The following is an 18,964-nucleotide window of genomic DNA, read 5'->3' on the forward strand; positions in this document are numbered from 1 at the left end:
GAATATGTTTTATTACCATTTGTTAATAAAGAAACTGCTTTGGTGTATGGAAGGGCAGAATAAAGCCAAGCAGGAAATCAGAACAGAGATAAAGAGAGCGAGTAGGCAGCATCAAAGAGACTCCATATAGCTGCCGAAGGAATAAAACATGCCAGAACCTTATTGTAGACCACAGCCTTGTGGCAAAACACATATCAATAAAAATGGGTTAATTTAAGTTATAAGAACTAGGTAGGAGGAAACGCCATGTAGCTGCCAAAGGAGAAAGATGCTGGACCTAACCATTAGGAAACATACCCATAATTATATATAGATTAATAGAAATGGGTTATTTTAAAATATAAGATCTAGCTAGAACAACGCCTAATTTGTTGGCCAAACAGTGATGTAATTAACTTAGTTTCTTTGTGATTATTCAGGTCTGGGTTACTGGGAAACAAATGCACAGTCTTCACTTACAGAAATCAATATTCAAAACTGATAGTAGTATGGCTGTTTCACCTAGAAATCTATTATTAAAAAGGAAGCAATTATTGTCCATCATGTGAAGGGTTATTTGGTAGTATTGTGGTTGAAAATTAAAAAGAATAACTTGGGGAGTGTGCAGGCTAGTTATTTGTTTACTCAACACAAGATAAAATCATTTTGTAATGAAGAACCAGCGTGCCCCCATCATCCTGAGGTACATGATTTATGATTGGTATGGGAAAGCCGAGCTCACTGTGGGCAGTGCTTCCCCTAGGCTGTTGGTCCTGGTGATATAAAAAAATCAGGCAGAGTAAGTGATGAGAATGTAACTAGTAGTCAGTGTTCCTCCATGGTTTCTGCTTCATGGATCCCTGCCTTGAGTTCCTGCCATTATATCCTTTGATAACAGACTAGGATGCAAAGTTTTTGATCATGGTCTTTTATCATTGCAACAAATATTAAGACACAGAATTGTAACTTGTTTAATCTTAGCCAGTGAAAAGTTCATCTAAGATCATAGTTGGTCATGAAAAAATAGATAACTGTATGGAAAATATACTTATCTCATTTTGGCAATGAGCAAAATGTAAAAAGCAGTAAATAACAGTCAAATTAGTTTCAAGTGAAAACGTTTACAACAGGCAGGTTACAGAAAACACATACACGCAAACACAAGAATCACATTGTTTACTAATGCAATTTCAGTCATGACATGCTCTGCTTTATAGAAAAATTGGGTAGAGTTACTGCATTGTTAATATGCAGGTCCTTTTGGATTAAAGTAATGGTTAAAATTCGAGGCCAGCCTGGTCTACAAGAGCTAGTTCCAGGACAGGCTCTAGAAACTACAGGGAAACCCTGTCTCGAAAAACCAAAAAAAAAAAAAAAAAAATTGTAAATTTGTAGTATGGAGGCCACTAGTTAGTTCCCGGCCACTTAACACCAAAATAACCACACAGATATGGTATTACAGCTCTAGCTTCTTATTGGCTAACACTTACATCTTAATTTAACCAATATCTATTATTCTGAGTATGGCTATGTGATTGTGGCTTACCAGCTAATGTTCAGGCATCTGTCGCCGGCAGGGCTACATGTTGTTTCCTGACTTTGCCTTCTTTCTCGCAGTGTGTCGTTTAGTTTTCCTGGCTTACTTCTATTCCCTGTGCAGGCCCAACACAGTTTCTCTATTAACCAATGGTATTCACAGCATACAGAGGGGAACCCCACATCAACTGGCCTTATCAATTTAAGAACATAAATGACATATAAAAAAATGTCCCATCTATGAGGGTCTTCCATGATTTCTGCCCCAGGAGAATGGTGAATAACTGCAGATGAGCCTCAATCACCCTATCACCCATCCTCCCCTCTGTTGGAGGAAAATTTTGTTACTTTTAACTTTTCAATACTTTTTTCTTTTTTCTTTTATATCTTGGGGAAAGTCATAATTTATCTTCTGGGTGCACAATTTGTCATGGAATTTTGTTGTCATTTGATATCCATCCTGCAGTGATTCCGGATGTTTTTGTGCAAAAAAGTAATTTGATGAGTCTTTGATTTTTCTCCCCAGTGAAAAAGAGAAGGATGGGAGGATGAGTTTCCAGAAAAAAGGAGGCTGATTTTTAGTGAGTTGAAGAGCGAACACTTCTTTCCAGTATTTTAGCTTCCAGTTTTGCCTTGTGCTTTTCAGATTTTCTTGAATTAGGTAACCCTTGCATTGGGGTTAGCTTCAAAAATATTAATGGGAGTGATGCATGCCACTCCCAATCAAGGTGCACAAGCCTTCTACCACACGGATCCACTTTTCCATCCTCAAACTAAATAGAATGGATGTAAAGGGCTGGTGTCACACTGGCCCAAGTTTGGCCAATTTTAAACAGTTTGTCAGCCTTCTGTGAACACTGATGGGTGCAAGTCAGAACAAGATGACAGGCAGGGGCTTTAGAAAGCACAACGCTTGCCACAGGGAGCTTTTGCTATGTAAAGGAGCTCTATGAGTTCTAGTTAATAAGTTTTGCATCTTCAGCATTTTCCAAGTCTGCTTTCTACCTTCTACTCTGAGAGCTCTTTCACTTGTCTATCTTAATTAGCATGGAATTTTGTTTATTTGCCCTAAATTTCTTCATTATTTGTGATTATTTTATATTTATTGTTAAAATTAAAACAACAAAGATTGGGTTGATAAAATTAAAACAGAGAAACTCTGATTATATTAAGTAATGAGAGATAAAAAGGAAGGAATTTAGGGACAGATGAACTGCCACAGAAGCCAGAAGAACTTTACTGTGGATGAGTTGCAATGACTTCTCCCACAGGACAGTATGGGTTACTTTAAAGTACAGGCCTATCAGGCAGAGCTATTCTGGTTTAAGCCAGGAGCTTCTACTTATCAACTAAGCTGACAATGAAGAAAAGACCCTGTGAACTGGGGCTCAAATAACAGGAAATCAGGTCAGAGGCTGCTATTTCTAAGCAAGCATAGAAGAAAGAACCATATTCTCTTTCTCTATCTTTGCTAAAGCAACTGCCCATAAAACTAAACATATCTCAGAGTACAACACAGCAGTACTGTTCAGCATGGACTCTCTATGCTAGTATAAATAGCATCTGGAACTTCTCACTTTAAAAGCCACCTCTCCTGTAATTGGTCTCCATCTTAAATATGCTTCCCTGGGAGACACATCAATTGTCATGCAAATTTTACTATATTTATTTTCTACATAGCATGACATTTTTATATTTCAAGTATTTGTGATACTGTTAAAAATCATGGTATGTATGACAAATTTATATGTAAATCTGTAAGTCTAAATCTTTTAACATTCTTATTTATTATGTTGATAATTTTATTGACTTAATTTAGACATGTAGGTCATTATTCAGCCTCGGAAATCATTTTTTATGTTAATTTGTTCTATTTTTGGTTTTTCGAGATTGGTTTCTTTGTGTAGCTTTGGAGCCTGTCTTGGAACAAGCTCTTGTAGACCAGACTGGCTTCAAACTCACAGAGATCCGCCTGCCTCTGCCTCTGCCTCTGCCTCTGCTTCTCAAGTTCTGGGATTAAATGAGTGTACCACTACCACCAGGCAAGAGCATGTTAGTTGTCTTAAACCCTCAGGAGGCTATTTTGATGGTTAGTGTTGGCAGGGTCCAGAATCCCTTGCTAGAGAAGTTTTCAGGCACACCTGTGAGATATTATTTAGATGTGGTTATCTTTGGGCAGGTTTAGGAGGGCTTAGCTTGATTAGATATCAACGCTCAACTGCTGAACATGAGGGAGAACAATCATGAATTTTAGGCTGGACTGTCTGAAAACAAAACAAAGAAAAGATGTCTGAAAACATCGAAACTGGTTAAAGGAAAAAAAGAACTGTAAAAAGTGCCATTCAAGGTGATAATTATTCATGTGTTACGAGTCAGGGCTGTCATGCTTTGAAGGCAGAACGGTAGGCTTGGAAGCGTTCTCTGGTTCTGGATACAGTTTAAGATTAAATCTGGTGCCGGGCGGTGGTGCCGCACGCCTTTAATCCCAGCACTCGGGAGGCAGAGGCAGGCGGATCTCTGTGAGTTCGAGGCCAGCCTGGTCTACAAGAGCTAGTTCCAGGACAGGCTCTAAAAAAGCTACAGAGAAACCCTGTCTCGAAAAACCAAAAAAAAAAAAGATTAAATCTGGTTTGCTTCCTCAATGATATATAGTACTCATGAAAGAGGAGGTTTGTGGCTCCTTCCCACCGAGCCACAGTCAAGATTCACTAGTCCCCAAAGCACTGGAGCAAGCTTAGCCTGTTGTAAGAATCACATTGAGTGCAACAATAGAGTAGTGTTCTCACGTTAGCTCTCAAATGCGCAACACATCTGTCTTTCCATACATTTTTTTAGAAGCAGGCCCCATTTACAGGATACTGTTTGGGATGACTCTGGGAACATAAAGGAAGGAGGGGGAATGTATAAAGTCTAGAACCAAAGTGGGGTTAGTGTGTCTTTAACACAAAACTTCACCTTTACTTTGTTATGACCTGTTCAAACGGCACCTGTACCTCTGTTCCTATCAACTTAAACTTTCACTTTCTGTTGAACACGGGCAATAAGCATTTAGATTAAGTTTTGTCCGTCTCAATTCTCAAAGAAACATAAATGTGGAAGGTTAGGGCTGAGGGAACAAAACAGAGAGGAGAGCTGTGACCTCCTTTCCGTCTTCCTGGTAGATATTTTCTTCTATTCTCAGAGGACGAAACTGGAGCATTCCGAAGCTGCCAATAAAGAAGGCAGCATAGAAACACTGTGTGAGAGATGTCTGAAAAACTAAGGAATCAACTTTTCCATCTGAAGCAGTCAGCTTGCCTCAAGAAAGCTGCAGGGGCTGAATTTGCCATCTACAAAGTGAACTTGAAAAGAAACAGGAAAAAAAAAAAAAAAAAAAAAAAAAAAAAAAAAAAAAAAAAAAAAAAAAAAAACCTCCCCTGCTACAAAACTCTTTCTTAAAAGACACAAATTCTATCTCTTTCTCGTGTCCATTCTCCCTCTTACTTCTTCTCCCTGGAAGGATGCTGGCCAAACCTAATGTGTCCTATGCACTTTGTCCCTTCAATATGGAAAGACAGCCACCTAGATTTCACATACCTTTTCCTTGCCAAATTATTCTTCATTCAATGCAATTTTCGGCATCACACTTGTCCTCTTTTAGTACATTTTCTTCATTGCTGTCTTCCATAAAAATGGAGGGCGAATAATTGAATCTAATAGACACCCCTTGAAAGCCTGACCTGAAGCAATTGTACTGCAGTTTGTACGTTTTACACCTTGGCCTCCTAACACTTCATGTTCTCCAAGTGAACTGATGTCGCAATTCTCTAAACCGTTGCATTCTCACAACTAACTTCACTTGACACAGGATAGCTCACTTGAAACGCACTCCCTTCAAATGCAATAATTCAGCTTTCTCCCACAATCGGATTTATTAGAAGATTGCCACTTCCATTTGCAGATTTTTGTCTTTATCACCACGTCGCCTGACAGAGTAACATCAAAACCCAATGCTCATGTGACACAAGATGAAAGAGACTTCTTTCTGGGGAATAAAATAATGTAAGCAATTTCTCACTGAGAAAATCATATACACAGAAGAATATCGGGAACTTTTAAAACATCATAGAATCTAATTCAAGGAGTGAATTGCTATCGTTACATGGACTTCAGAAAACATGGAGTAAATGCAGTCTGTCGGTCATGATAAAGCATGAAAGCCACAATCCTAAAACTCATTATATCCAAGACTTGAAAGAGATATATGTATGATTCCCTGTTAAAACAGATACTTTTTCTACTTATATAAATTTGTTTTCACAGTTAAAATCTAAGCTAGATAGGGATTTGGAGTAGAAAGGCAGAAACGAAGGACGAGAGCGTTGATAGTTTCCATCCCCTGCCAACAAGCCAAGCGCTGGGACTTCTTGAGAAGGGCCCACCTCATCACTGAGTATGGAAAGGAAAGATGCCAAGTTCCCAGTATATTATCATGCTAAAGAAAGGGGAAATAAAATGTTTCCTAATGGTAACTGCTATCCCTATAGATCAGTGTATCATCAGAGAAGCCCTCATCAGAGAAGCCGCAAAGACCCACAACTGGACAATGCACAGAGAGTGAGAGACTTTGGGCAACTCAGTCCATAATGGAATGTCTTTATCAAGCCCCTCTTGTCTATGTTCAAGGATTTATGGGGAAAATAAGGCTGAGAGATCATTAGACCTGGGGAAGGTAGATGATTCCTAGGAAACGTCTTCCAGACCAACAGGGCTAATAGATCTATGAAGTCATAGAAACGCTGACAGCACACATGACCTATACAGGCTCAAACCAGACAAAATTTCAGGACTGAGAAGGAGAAATGAACATAAATCAACCACTAAGACGCCATCTGCAATTGTCACCTGTTAGTAAAATTGTTTCCTCAAATGGAGTATCAGTGGTTATAGTGTATCAAGCATACAATCTACTCCAGGGCAGGCTCAAAGGTCAGGACTGTTTGGCCAACACAAAATGGATGCCATTTGTGTATGTATATTTGTCGTGGGCCTGGGGAGGAGCTTTTTTGATTTTGTTTGATTTGGTAATTTTTTTTTGTCTTACTGGCTTTTTTGGTTCTTTGTTTTTATCTTTGTTTATGTTTTGAAAGAGAAAGAGAATGAGGGAAGGAGAGCATGAAGGTGAGTTGGTTGAAAGGGGGTGACATTCTAGGAGGATTGTTGGAGGGGAAAGGTACAATCAAAATACATAGCAAGCAAAAATTTTAAATAAAAACTAAAAAATAAACTAAGTTTTTAAAAATCTTTTAGAAGCAAAATTGGATTATATTATTATTCTACTTTAGTTCTACAAAAGATACTGAAGGAAGGGAAATATTACTTAGGACCATCATGGTAGGCAGAAGAGCATGGTTATGGGACCATAAGGGTGAGACTGTTATATCTCTGTGATAGAGCATCTGCCCAACACACTCAAGACCATGGTTTCAATACTCAGGCTCATAAAAATGGTAATAATTTTAATAATCAACTTTTCATAAAGGAAGAGATGATGGAATTAGGTATGACTGTATTTTGGGTAAGTGGTTTTTATAATGAAGAAGCATGACAGCATATATAGATATTAAAGTACAAAGATGTATTATGGAATAATCTGTTTGTACAGTGTGATGATACATCTTTGTCAAGGCACATTCTTATTGGTTTAATAAAAAGCTAAATACCCATTGGCTAGGAAGGAGGACAGCCAGACACAGAGGATGTTGGGAAGAAAAAGTGGTTGTGTCACCAGGAGACACAGTGGAAGTGGGACATTCAGGAGGAGAGGCAACAAGCAATGAGCCCTGAACCAGCATATAAATGAATAGAAATGGGTTAGTATAAGTTATAAGAGTTAGTTAGAAGCAACCTTAAACTATCAACTGAGTTTTATAATTAATAAGAAGTCTTAATGTCACTATTGAAGAGTTGGTTTTCCCTTAGAGAATGTTCAACTAAAAGATGAATCATCCTTAGGGAAGGGGATTTTGGGTAAGCCAACATTACAGAACTCTTGCAGAAGAAAGCCAAGGTGATCAAATTTCACCTGAGGGATACTGGGGTATCAGAAGCTCAGTCAAACATAAAGGCTATACAGATGCCAGTGGTAAGCATGTATGACAAAATGACTTAGCAAGGCAGTCTTGATAAAAATCAGCTTTCATAAGTGCAGCTGAGCTAAGAGAAGTTAAGGAGACTAGCTGTAGTGTGACCAAGCCAAGCATCTTTATCATAACATTGAAAGTTTCACCATCAGATTCATTTGTTTTGTTAGTTTATTAGCAGCTTCTCAACATATTTATCTTTTTTTCCTTTTAAAGTAATTTTGGTATAGTTAGGGGGCTCTGTGAGTAAAGGCATCTGGGTCCAAGTGTGATGACATACATTATTGGATATACAGGACCCACATGATGAAAAGAGAGAATATACCTTTGCAAGTTGTCCTCTACTCTTTCAATGTGCACTGTGACATGCACACAACTAAACACATGCATGTACACTCACAATAACAATAGTAGTGAACACATAAAAATGCAAATAAAAGAACTTTTTATGACATTCAATCTGGATCTGAATTTTCCTTGACCCACATAAATTGTCAGGGTTTCCCACATAAAATGAGTAGGTCAGATCAGAGATGCCTTCCCAGCTTCCAAATTATTTGTAGAAAGACACCCTAAATCTCCAATATGAAATGAATGCTTGTTTTCCCTTATATATCTACAATGGATTTTCCATTGTTCTTATAGATGAAAACTATGCAATACCCCTTCCTATGTATTTAGATGAAAGTCCATGGGATTATGTCTCCTATACATGATCCTCTGGATCCCACAAGACAGGAAGTTGTGTCAACCTTAGAAAGCAGTCTCAAAGAGAGTTGAATATTGGAGCCTCTTCTCATTCCTACTGACTCGTTCTCTGAGAATATTGATTAGTTAACATGAACATACATTAGTATTTAGAAGATTGCTTTCTTGCTTGACACAATAGCCTGTCTCTTGCTTCCTTTCTTTTTCTGCCTTTAGGCTTTATTTGGTTTACTACAGGTCTTTGGTTTGGACATGTGCCTCCCTTTTCATATATGGACCAATTGGAGCTGTTCTCTAAAGTCCTCCTCTTCCAGTTCTTTGGGTTGAAAGTCAGGTACAGCATTCATGCTTGGGCTTTGGACTAGATTTGAATGGGAAGCATTAGTTGTACAAAAAACTCCATGCACAGATTTAAAGAATTATTATATCCTTGACTAAAAGCATGGAGAATTCCTTCCCACACAAAGATCCTGTTTATTTCTCATTGGCTAGTTTCGGGAAGCAGGAAGACATTTGCATCATTAACTCTCCCCATCTGAAGGTTGTTATTATTTTCTTACTTATTGAATCCTTGTGTACATTTCTCAATGGATAAGATGTGCATGCAGGTGAGCTTGTTAAAGATGCATGAGTTCATGTCAGTGCAGACTTATGCCTAGGCGCATGTGTGGAGGTCAGAGGACAACCTCTGGGGTCAGCCCTCACCTTCCACCTTGTTTGAGGTACAGCCTCTTGCCTGTTATTTTTGCCTTGAGTCTCATGCTGGTTCTCACAGACTGCCGTGCTCTCTTCTGTTGGGCTCTGGGGATCTGAACTTGGGTCCTCGCACTTAGAAAACAGGTACTTTACTCACTAACCATCTCCCTAGACCCACACGCTGTCTTTCATCTTCCATTATTTTGAAATTCTGTGTTCTTCTACTATTCGAAAAGAGTATTTTTATATCTTGCAGTAAGCCTCCTGTTTAGCGGCTTTTCATTTGGTAATGTTTCTTTGCTCTTAGAACTATCATTGAAGAAATATGAATGTACATTGCATTGTTATACATTAATGGATATTTTAAACATCATCCAACACTCCAATAACTGCAGAGTACAAAATGTATTTGTGTTTAATTTTTCAAGCAAGATGGTTTTTAAATATTAGAGGAAGTAAGGCTTTTAAGCAAAGCATAATAAATTCTCTACTGGCAAAATGAGAAGCCTATTCAGTACAGAACCATTACGGTGGAGTGGTTGGACAAAGCAGCTAAACAAGGCTGAGAATGAGTATTCCATCAGAATGACCTCATTCTAAACATCTATTTCTAAAGAGTGAAATACCACCTTTCCAAAAACCATTTATGAGAAGGCAATGAAAACCTTTTAAAATATTCACATATAAAGGATTAAAGCCCATCAAAATAAAAGATATTGGTTCAATGGTCATTTTTAAGCACAAAAAGTATTTTTAAAAATATATGAAGATTTAAATGTTACTCAGTTGCTCAACGTTACTACATATGTTGCGCAGAAGCCAGTATAATATTAACCCCAAAACATCAACTTAACAGTGGGAATAAGGACATTAGTCTGAAACCAGAAACCAAGATGCAAATAAAGATATATCATTAATTAGTAATGTATGCACAGCTATCTCTCAGCTTCTTTCTATAATTTGTTCAGTACCCTTTGCAAGATATTTGGAACATCAGAAAAAATATCTAAAATGTCTTTCTGTCTTCCTAAGTGAAACTCATATTTCCATTGGAATATGTTTATGTGCCCATGACTTTAGGGCAGGTGATTGAAGCCCGTCGAAATGACAGCATTTTTCTTTATCAGCAACTGCCAAAGGGAGAATGTGTGTCCCAGTCCTGTTTAATAAACCTTTAAAGAGAACTGGTTGCAGTTTCTGGAAGTATATCCTTATGGAGATTGCAGCGAGGTGATTCAGAAAAGAGCTACTGCTTTCCACAAGTGTGAAGAGACCCAGCTCCCAGAGTGAAGTCAGACAAAGGAAAATGAAACAGTGGGAGCGATAGAAACAGCCATCTCTATGTGGATACTGTAGACAGTACTGACAACCTTGGTGTCTTGGGATCTCCAGCTGTGCACCAAATATGCATTACAGAATTACCTGTCAGTGTCTATGAGGTGCTGCCTAATAAACTGAAGATACAGTTGGTTTTCATTTCATGAGGCTGTGCAGTCAGCTACAATACAAAGTGTAGATGATTTAGAGATGTAATGAGGGTTTGAAGAAATGCCCCAATCAGTAAGTTGCTTGCTCTGTGAGCAAGAGGACCTCAATTCACTGTACTACCTGCCCTCCCCACCATACACAGAGGCTGGTGTGGTCATACATATCTATAATCCTAGCAAGGAAGATGCAATGACAGGAAACTTAAATCTTCCTGGCCACCTAGTCTTGATATTTTCAAACAATAAATCCATGCTCAATGAGAAACTATATCTCAAAACATAATGTAGAGATCAATTGAAGAAGACTATTAACATTGATCACAGGCCTCCAGGTTTGTACAGGTACACACATACAGCCATATATGCAGAAAAATATTCCAACACACACATACACACAAGTTCTTTAAAAATGTAATGAATACTATGAAAAAAGAAAATTTAAAATACTGGTTATTATCAATATTTGTCAATCAATACCACTATAAAATCTTTCAATAAAAAGAACTTAAAATAAAATGAAAAATTATTTCCTTTTCTATTTGAGAAGTTGTGTATGGGTAATTGCTATCTTTGACCATGGTTTCACTGGGTTGCTTTGGTCATGTCTACATAGGTATGTAGGTGAGAATGAATTGTCCAATACATGGAGTGTGATGCTACAATGATAAGACTTATAACTTCAAAAAGTCAACCCAATCTTTAAAAATTCAACACCATTTAACTTTGCAGTGTGGATTATTCACTCATTCATTCACTCTTCCATTCTTTGATATGTTCTCATCCATGTATTGAATTCATAAGCAATCACTGAAGTTCTATTCATATGGACCTCAGACTATGAGGCACATTAAATGTCCTCAGAAAAGTGAAAATGTTATAATAAATAAAGGAAATGGTGTCATATGATTAGCCAAAACCACATCATTTATTTTAACTAGAAGAGACTCTAAGATAAGAGTTATAATAAAAGACATTGATGTGGGATATCCTTCTGTATATGTGTTGCTTTTATTGGTTCATAAATAAAGCTATTTCAGCCATTGCTTGGCAGAGTAAAGCCAGGCTGGAAATCTGAACAAAGATACAGAGAAAAAGAAGGTGGTATCAGGGAGATGCTATATAGCTGTTGAAGGAGGCAGACAGCATGTAGCTATCTAAGAAGTAAGAAGCAATGAACTATGGCCTCATGACAAAATATAAAATAATAAAAATGGGTCAATTTAAGATGTAAGAGCTAGCTAGAAATATGCTTGGGTCATTGGGCAACAGTGCTGTAATTAACATAGTTACTGTGTGATTATTCGGGTCTGGGTGGCCAGGAATGAAAGAGCAGTCTCCATTTACAGAACATGATAAAGACTCCTGACAAAGTTTTAGGAAGTTGTTTCTGAGCTATGGCCTTAGATTGAGAATGGAATCAACCTGCCTCTAGGAGGCAGTATGTCATCAACAGCATTAATGAACTGCCAATGCTTGACCATTACTAAAACGAGATGAAGTTTATAATGGGTTCGACAGCTCTGTAGTTTCCACAGGTATATATATATTGGCTAGAGCACAGTCGTGGCCATTGTTCAGCCTGTCTGTGTTAGACCTGACCCTTAGGAAAGGATTCCTCTTAAAATATCATCCTCATAAAACTCCAAACGAATGAGTAAGTAGAAGACTAAGAGACTTGACACATATCTGCCACATACAAAATGGAGGTAGTTTAAGCAACTTTAATGTGGATCTTGCAGCTATCCAGTTCCTCTTAGTTTATTTTCTCTTGGAAACCTGGCCTTTGCTTTTGTGTCCTACATACCATCAGTGCAAGTACAAATAAGACATGGTTTCTTCTATGTTTTTATCATATGTTATGATGAGATAACATCTTTAACACACATATTCTCTGAAAGGACTGTTTTAGATACTGAAATAAGGGAGGGTATTATTTAGTAACAACCGAATCTAGAATAATCTTCACCTAGAACATGGAATTCTAGGCATGCCTGTAGAAGGAACAGCGGGCCACTTCCCACCACCCAGCTAGCATTACCCAAAATAATTGGAAACTGTATTCTTTTAAACACTGCTTGGCCCATTAGCTCTAGCCTCTTACTGGCTAACTCTCACATCTTGATTAACCCATTTCTATTACTATGTGTAGAACCATGAGGTGGTGGCTTTCCGGGAAGATTCTAACCTGCGTCCATCTCAGAGAGGAGAGCTATGGCGTCTGCCTCACTGCCTTCTTCCTCCCAGCATTCTGTTCTGTCTACTCCACCCACCTAATTTTTTTGCCCTATTAAAAGGCCAAGGCAGTCTCTTTATTAACCAATGATAGTAACACATAGACAGATGACCCTCCTACATCACATGCCTATAGAGGTTTGTATGTTTTGCATTAACTGAGGGGGGGTGCTCACTGTCTCTGATATCATTCCCTAACTAGAATTCTAGATTGTAATGGAGACGATACACTGAGCTGCAGCATACAAAATCCCTCTCTATGCTTACAGATTGTGGATGCTACGTCACAAACTACTTGAATCTCCTTATGTTTTGACTTCCTCACCAAGGAGAAAAGTACCTCAAATTGTGATTCCAAATGAACCCTCTCTCCCTTAAGCTGTTTTTTTACAGAGTATGCTATGATCCAACAAGAAGAGAAACTAAGGCAGGATATTCCATTTCATTCATTTTAGTCTAGCTGTTGTATAATATACATTTTATGTTTTTAATTATTTCATAAATATAATGATGAATGACCCCTATTAATTCTAGATATTCTATTAGTTCTTAAATAACTTCCTGTCATTCTGGACTTTTTTAATGTTCTATATAAGTTAATGATTTTTTTCAAATTTAAATATAAGAATATAATTTAAAATATTTTCGAAATTTTATATTAACTTTTAGTTGTGCGATAATTACACAAGGTCACTGCATTTAAAAAAACACAGTGGCTAGTTGTGCCATCAATCAGAAACATGACAATTACCACGAATACAGATCTCATAAGTTTCATGTACTACAAAAAAGACTGTCTTCTCAAGGTTCTAATGCTAACCCATACTTTTAAAAAGAATTTTGAAAGTAATATTATATAAGTGTGTTTAAAGAGAAAGGTAATCATTTTAAATTGAACTAGAAAATTAGTTTTGTTATGAAAAAAATGTCTTTATGCTAAGTGAGTTTTTTGGTTCTATTTTTACACTTTTATAATTAGGAGACAATTTAATCAGCACAAATAAATCATACTATTAGTGTCAATCTCATTGTATATTTGGGAGAAACTAGAGTTAATTATAGAGATGTGCCAACTAGCATAGAAATGTGTATGGGTTTTGAGAATATTAAAGCTTATGGATGTCCTTAAGTATGTAGAACTTGAAATTCTTTGGGTTATCTTAGTGCAGAGGAGGAAAGTTTGAACAATAATCCTCCTTTGCAATATATTTTTCCTTTCCTGTTCTTTTTTTTTTGTTTTTCCTTTTTGGAGACAAGATATCATAGACAAAGCTGATCCTATACTCCCTATACAATCAATAAGATGACCTTAGGTTCCTGAACCTCCTGCTTCTACCTTCTGAGTACTGAGATTCTCAGTATTTACAACCAAATCTAACTTTAATTGAATGTTTTAAATATAGGACTTTAAATATTTGGGCTTTAAATTTTTACTAAAATATTACTTTTCTTATGTTAATCAACCTCTAGTTCAGAATGTCTAATACTACTGATATTTTGAATAAAAACCAACTCTACTGTAGAGAGACCATCCTATACTTTATAAGACATCTGAGAGCTTCCCTGGGGCCTGTGCCCAATTCAAATGGTTAGGATACAGTGTCTCCAAACATCTCTAAATACTCATGGCGTTGAAGAATCTGTCAACTGAAAGTCCATGAGAAAGTCAAGCCTAAGTAGATCCTTCCCATTGATTGACTAGTCACTTATTTAACTATGAAGGCCTGGAATGTTGCAGGTGCAGAGCCAAAGTTGTTATCAGCTCTTGTTCATTCTCTTATCATCCATTTGTCATCCACATCTGATTTTGATCTAATATCGTTTTGGCTATCAGATCAAACCTATGAAGTATATTGAATATGCTATTAGCTGACCATTATAGTCCACTAACATAAACACTAAGAATGTCATCAGATACACGAGATTTGCCTATTTTTCTATTATCTTCCTAATTAAGTTCCTATGAATATACTGATAAATACATTGAATTGTGACTTCCTTTTGTGTTTGAAATAAAAGTCCATATACCTTTTGCATGAAGGAATATGCTTTTTAGGGAAAGCTTGAGTCAATGTCCCTGGGCTATGGTCACTCATATTTGACTCAAAAGTTATCTTTTTATTCTCTTCAGAGCAAAAACTCAACTCCACCTGGTGAAAACCACTGTTCTAAATTCTACATTGAAATATAAGCTGCCATAACAAGAGAATAATTCAAAGCCCTAGCTGCAAACGATACTCAGCAGCCAATTTTTTTACTTCTCCTTTCTTTGGTTTTGCCTTTGAAAAGTTCAAGTAGGTGTAGTAGCTACTACAGCAATAAAAACGTGGAGTATTAAAACTATTGAGATTAGTGAATCCTTTGTGTTCCAACCTAGGCTTTAAAAAGCATAAAATTCATGAAGTTTTAGTAGAAAATTCAATGCTTAGCCAATGTTTATCTAACTTGGGGAACTGAGGGCTTATCTTGCAAATAACCTTCATTGTCCACACAATTTAGATTTATATGCAGTTGGTGATGAAGTGATAGGCATCACACTCACACAAAAATGAAGCAGTAGGGACAGAGATATAAGAGGGAGGTAGAGGATATTCTCAGCCCTCAGTGTCACCTGAAGATGTATGTAACAGAGCACCACAAACAACCCTGAGATACTCCAGTAATCTACAGTAGGGTCAAGTTACTTTTGACTTTCCATCTAGTAATGTTGACAGCTTTTCTTTGAGTTGTATGACCACTGAATATTTGTTTTCTCCATACAAATGTGTCAGATCTACAAAAAAAAGCAATAGAAACTTGTTTTGAAGAAAGTGGGCTTGTGCTCTGAATTTGTATGAAATAATGACATGCAGTTAAGGTTTGCCATGCACCAAAATTGAATAATATTTTATTCAATCAGAAGTTGTAGTATCAATGTTAAGTCATGTATCAATGGTACACAACAGGTTTGCTTCTGCATGAGTCATGAAAGAATGGAGAGGTGAAGGCATGGATAGATTGCCGTGCTTGTGGTTAGGCAAACACAGAACTGTGGGTCTCAGTTTTAGGTAGCAAAGTTAAGCTGTTATCATTTATAGAGTTGTAGTATAAATATAAAACAGTGTAAAGCTTTCCAAGCTCAGCATTTGTCAAAGTCAAAAGAATATTTCACCAGCTCTACCTTTATTCTACAATCAGGACTTAATTTGTGGATCCCTTGGACTTGGAAGACAGATTCATGATTAATTTATTTAATAGTTCTGTGTGTCCCTGGGATGCTGCTTCTTCACTAGAGATCTTATAGCCTAGCATAGGATTGTTTTGAGCAACAAATAAAACAATGGAAGTAAAATATTTGCTCACTGATTGACATACTGCCAATATTTATCCAAGTACTAACACATGTTTAAGTTTGTAATGTATTAAGACTTTATTGTTCACCATGAAAAGGAAAAACAACAAACACTAATCAATGCTGCCAACGTTTGATCATAATGAAAAAAATTCTGCTGAGATTTTTGTTTTGTTTCATTTTGTTTTGGACTGACTGTTTTGTGTTTGCTACCACTTCATTAGAGTTCTTATTGAAATATCCTTCATCTTTGACCTATTTAACTGCATAATGAGTACAGGACTTTCATGGATGGAATTGGGTTCTCCAGTGTGTGTCATAGTCTTTCTTACCCTCCTGGAGGATTCATCTGTGAAATGACTCCATAGTACTGCACTATTGGCTGTCTTTAACCTTCTCTTCACATTCTTCTGCACCCAGAGAGGTCCCCTGAATCATATCAGCATCTTCTCTGGTGCCAGTGAGGATGATCTGCCAGCATCAGATTTCTTCACGCATGTGACTGCAATGGTCTCTCAAGTCTTCCAGAGTTAGCATAATTGTAGCGAAGGAAGCCTGCCTACCCACACTATTATTTTACTCATGTTTCTCAGGGGGGCAAAAAGGCAAGAATGGGGAGCAATTACATAACTCAGAACAGCTCAGTACTGTTCTTAGTGCACAAATAGACTCATTTATAGAAACAGTGGGGTGCCATGTACTCAAGAAGAACAGTTACTGACTAGGTACAGAGGGCTGAAATCAGTGTTGGGTCCTATAGTGCTCAAAACAATATGCTGTTGGGGAGGAAAAAATAGGACCATATTGTCATATATTTCAATTGAGAGTGGTGGAATCATGAAAATTGTAGCACAAATGCCACACAAACAAGAATCAAGCTGATTTTGCAATGCCTCTTTGGATGTTATATTGACTTTTCATGATTATGACCTTAAGCTTAAACCTACTTGGTTGTGATCCTAATTTTCTACTCAATCTTTGTTTAAATCCTACTGAGAGAGTGATATTGTGTGATTATTCAAAAAGGCAGAGAACTGGGAGATGAAGACTCCCTGCTAATGAGAACAAGGGAAGGAAAGAGTAATGTGCCAATCTAAGTGTTTTACCTGCAAATTGAGCTGCCAGACATGAAGAAATAAATAACGCCTTATCACAAATCACTCTTAATGCAAAAAGTCTAAAAATAAACATAAAGGAAAACAAAGTGTTTAGACTGACTGCAGAGAAGTGGCACAAATATATCTTATTCCATTTTAAATAGTAATATAAATGCCAAATTATCTTCAGTTTATTTTTATAGCAATAAATACAGCATTACCTTCTGAAACACTTAATTATTTTTATAGAAATTTAAATAGGTCATACTTTAGATACATATGTATTAACTTAATTTTAATTCTATTGTTTATTTTATCATATTTAAACACAAATAAATATTAACTATAGTAAAGTTATTTGTATTTATACATCAATAAGAAACTACATTTTGATGTAAAGATAACTAATCTTTTGAATAAGACTTTAACAGATAATAAAAATAATTAATATTATAGCTTGTGAAGTGTACACGGGTACGTTTATTTCCATATCACATGTGACAACATTTCATTTTATTTTAAATCTTTAACGTCCATTTATTTTCTTTGCTGTTTTATCAATACCATAAACACCAGTGCTCCCTTACCAGGCCAAGGTTTGCTAAAATGGTCGGAGGGCAATGAATTTGACCAGGCATAGGGTGGAAGGGTCTCAGCAATATGGGGGTTATGACAACTTTATTGTAAGCAATCAGACTTTTTATACCCTAATCAGAAACATAATATAATAGTGGTTGCCAGAATCAATGCTATGATAGTTGTTGGATACTCTGATGTTTGCAACATACCCAGGGTATACAAGAGTCATGTCTAAGACCAATTGTCCTGTCAAGCTCCTCTGTGCTTCAGTGACTTCTAGGGAACACAAAGAACCACAAAGCATCCTCAATTTTTCAAGACCTGAAAGACACACAGTACCTCAGGAACCACAGACTCTTAACATGAAAAATCTGTGACATGTTTCTCAAGGCCATGATTCCCCACATCGCAATACAATGCAATGTATATGATAGTGTACAAACACACAGTGTGGCACATACTAGTAGCCATCCCTGAGGTGGCAAAACCTGATGCTTCTGGGGTTTACTGACCATCAAACCTGTGCTGCTTAACGAGTCCCAAGCCAGTCAGTGATAAAGATTGGCATCTGAGGTGCTCCTGTTCTCTTCACACCTGCACACCTCACATTCACACCTGACAGTCATGTGTACCTACACACAGAGGACCATGAACACTCTACTCATTAATCATATTGGTTAATTCAATTTTCATTCAGTCTTTCATCTTGAAGTCTGTGCTTTGTGGATATTTACTATATCCCACTGTTCAAATAAATGCAATATTATTTTAAAAGTCTCTAAACATAAAGTTTTCACCTATATTAATATGATTTTAAGACATATTCAGATTGCTTTCACTGTTGTCTTTGAATGGGTTATTGAGTTAATGATATAAACGGTATTTGACTTAGACTAGACATAGACAAAGAAGATGATTAATCATATGTTTCTGTGTGTTCCCACAGTTCTGAGAGCTCCATTTCTGTAAGGCAGAGCAAAATGGTTGCTTATGGAATCTTCAATCAGTTGGAACAGTTGGAAATTGCATTGGATCCTTCAAGGTATGTGAGGTTGACTAAGATATATCTAAGTTTGTAATGCATGACTATATATAAACGGAAAAACATTAATATAGGAAAACTGTTTTTTATTTTTAATTTTTATTGATTTTTATTGAGCTCTACATTTTTCTCTGCTCCTCTCCCTGCTTCTCCCC

The sequence above is a fragment of the Arvicola amphibius genome, chromosome 11, assembly GCF_903992535.2.
Source record: "Arvicola amphibius chromosome 11, mArvAmp1.2, whole genome shotgun sequence".
In the NCBI taxonomy this organism is placed as follows: Eukaryota; Metazoa; Chordata; class Mammalia; order Rodentia; family Cricetidae; genus Arvicola; species Arvicola amphibius.